This window comes from Panthera leo, chromosome B1, assembly GCF_018350215.1.
Source record: "Panthera leo isolate Ple1 chromosome B1, P.leo_Ple1_pat1.1, whole genome shotgun sequence".
Lineage (NCBI taxonomy): Eukaryota > Metazoa > Chordata > Mammalia > Carnivora > Felidae > Panthera > Panthera leo.
The window spans coordinates 194,094,031-194,097,662 of record NC_056682.1 but is presented as its reverse complement, the minus strand read 5'-3'; positions in this window follow the sequence as shown (position 1 = coordinate 194,097,662).

The following is a 3,632-nucleotide window of genomic DNA, read 5'->3' as shown; positions in this document are numbered from 1 at the left end:
TTTCTCAAGGGTTTTTATTAAGAAAGGGTGCTGGATTTTGTCAAAGGCCTTTTCTGCATCGATTGACAGGATCATATGGTTCTTCTATTTTTTTTTTGTTAATGTGATGTATCACATTGATTGATTTGCGAATGTTGAACCAGCCCTGCATCCCAGGAATGAATCCCACTTGATCATGGTGAATAATTCTTTTTATATGCTGTTGAATTCTATTTGCTAGTATCTTATTGACAATTTTTGCATCCATATTCATCAGGGATATTGGCCTGTAGTTCTCTTTTTTTACTGGGTCTCTGTCTGGTTTAGGAACCAAAGTAATACTGGCTTCATAGAATGAGTCTGGAAGTTTTCCTTCCCTTTCTATTTCTTGAAATAGCTTGAGAAGGATAGGTATTATCTCTGCTTTAAACGTCTGGTAGAACTCCGCTGGGAAGCCGTCTGGTCCTGGACTCTTATTTGTTGGGAGATTTTTGATAACCAATTCAATTTCTTCGCTGGTTATGGGTCTGTTCAAGCTTTCTATTTCCTCCTGATTGAGTTTTGGAAGAGTGTGGGTGTTTAGGATTTTGTCCATTTCTTCCAGGTTGTCCAATTTGTTGGCATACAATTTTTCATAGTATTCCCTGATAATTGTTTGTATTTCTGAGGGATTGGTTGTAATAATTCCATTTTCATTCATGATTTTATCTATTTGGGTCATCTCCCTTTTCTTTTTGAGAAGCCTGGCTAGAGGTTTGTCAATTTTGTTTATTTTTTCAAAAAACCAACTCTTGGTTTCGTTGATCTGCTCTACAGTTTTTTTAGATTCTATATTGTTTATTTCTGCTCTGATCTTTATTATTTCTCTTCTTCTGCTGGGTTTAGGCTGCCTTTGCTGTTCTGCTTCTATTTCCTTTAGGTGTGCTGTTAGATTTTGTATTTGGGATTTTTCTTGTTTCTTGAGATAGGCCTGGATTGCAATGTATTTTCCTCTCAGGACTGCCTTCGCTGCGTCCCAAAGCGTTTGGATTGTTGTATTTTCATTTTCGTTTGTTTCCATATATTTTTAAATTTCTTCTCTAATTGCCTGCTTGACCCACTCATTCTTTAGTAGGGTGTTATTTAACCTCCACGCTTTTGGAGGTTTTCCAGACTTTTTCCTGTGGTTGATTTCAAGCTTCATAGCATTGTGGTCTGAAAGTATACATGGTATAATTTCAATTCTTGTAAACTTATGAAGGGCTGTTTTGTGACCCAGTATATGATCTATCTTGGAGAATGTTCCATGTGCACTCGAGAAGAAAGTATATTCTGTTGCTTTGGGATGCAGAGTTCTAAATATATCTGTCAAGTCCATCTGATCCAATGTATCATTCAGGGCCCTTGTTTCTTTATTGACCGTGTGTCTAGATGATCTATCCATTTCTGTAAGTGGAGTGTTAAAGTCCCCTACAATTACCACATTCTTATCAATAAGGTTGCTTATGTTTATGAGTAATTGTTTTATATATTTGGGGGCTCCGGTATTCAGCGCATAGACATTTATAATTGTTAGCTCTTCCTGATGGATAGACCCTGTAATTATTATATAATGCCCTTGTTCATCTCTTGTTACAGCCTTTAATTTAAAGTCTAGTTTGTCTGATATAAGTATGGCTACTCCAGCTTTCTTTTGGCTTCCAGTAGCATGATAAATAGTTCTCCATCCCCTCACTCTCAATCTAAAGGTGTCCTCAGGTCTAAAATGAGTCTCTTGTAGACAGCAAATAGATGGGTCTTGTTTTTTTTATCCATTCTGATACCCTATGTCTTTTGGTTGGCGCATTTAATCCATTTACATTCAGTGTTATTATAGAAAGATACGGGTTTAGAGTCATTGTGATGTCTGTATGTTTTATGCTTGTAGTGATGTCTCTGGTACTTTGTCTCACAGGATCCCCCTTAGGATCTCTTGTAGGGCTGGTTTAGTGGTGACAAATTCCTTCAGTTTCTGTTTGTTTGGGAAGACCTTTATCTCTCCTTCTATTCTAAATGACAGACTTGCTGGATAAAGGATTCTCGGCTGCATATTTTTTCTGTTTAGCACACTGAAGATCTCGTGCCAATCCTTTCTGGCCTGCCAAGTTTCAAAAGAGAGATCAGTCATGAGTCTTATAGGTCTCCCTTTATATGTAAGGGCACGTTTATCCCTTGCTGCTTTCAGAATTTTCTCTTTATCCTTGTATTTTGCCAGTTTCACTATGATATGTCGTGCAGAAGATCGATTCAAGTTACGTCTGAAGGGAGTTCTCTGTGCCTCTTGGATTTCAATGCCTTTTTCCTTCCCCAGTTCAGGAAACTTCTCAGCTATTATTTCTTCAAGTACCCCTTCAGCACCTTTCCCTCTCTCTTCCTCCTCTGGGATACCAATTATGCGTATATTATTTCTTTTTTGTGTATCACTTAGTTCTCTAATTTTCCCCTCATACTCCTGGATTTTTTTATCTCTCTTTTTCTCAGCTTCCTCTTTTTCCATAACTTTATCTTCTAGTTCACCTATTCTCTCCTCTGCCTCTTCAAGTCGAGCCGTCGTGGTTTCCATTTTGTTTTGCATTTCGTTTAAAGCGTTTTTCAGCTCCTCGTGACTGTTCCTTAGTCCCTTGATCTCTGTAGCAAGAGATGCTCTGCTGTCCTCTATACTGTTTTCAAGCCCAGCGATTAATTTTATGACTATTATTCTAAATTCACTTTCTGTTATATTATTTAAATCCTTTTTGATCAGTTCATTAGCTGTTGTTATTTCCTGGAGATTCTTCTGAGGGGAATTCTTCCGTTTGGTCATTTTGGATAGTCCCTGGAGTGGTGAGGACCTGCAGGGCACTTCCCCTGTGCTGTGGTGTATAACTGGAGTTGGCGGGAGGGGCCGCAGTCAGACCTGATGTCTGCCCCCAGCCCACCGCTGGGGCCACAGTCAGACTGGTGTGTGCCTTCTCTTCCCCTCTCCTAGGGGCGGGATTCACTGTGGGGTGGCGTGGCCCGTCTGGGCTACTTGCACACTGCCAGGCTTGTGTTGCTGGGGATCTGGCGTATTAGCTGGGGTGGGTAGGCAAGGTTCACGGGGGCTGGAGGGGCAGGCTTAGCTCGCTTCTCCTTAGGTGATCCACTTCAGGAGGGGCCCTGTGGCAGCGGGAGGGAGTCAGATCCGCTGCCGGAGGTTTGGCTCCGCAGAAGCACAGAGTTGGGTGTTTGCGTGGAGTGAGCAAGTTCCCTGGCAGGAACCGGTTCCCTTTGGGATTTTGGCTGGGGGATGGGCGGGGGAGATGGCGCTGGCGAGCGCCTTTGTTCCCCGCCAAGCTGAGCTCTGCCTTCCGGGGGCTCAGCAGCTCTCCCTCCCTTTGTCCTCCAGCCTTCCCGTTTTCTGAGCAGAGCTGTTAACTTATGACCTCCCAGACACTAAGTCGCGCTTGCTGTTGGAACACAGTCCGTCCAGCCCCTCCGCTTTTGCCAGCAAGACTCGGGGGCTCTGCTTGGCCGGCGAGCCACCCCTCCACCCCAGCTCCCTCCTGCCAGTCCGTGGAGTGCGCACCGCCTCTCCGCCCTTCCTACCCTCTTCCGTGGGCCTCTCGTCGGCGCTTGGCTCCGGAGACTCCATTCTGCTAATCCTCTGGCGGTTT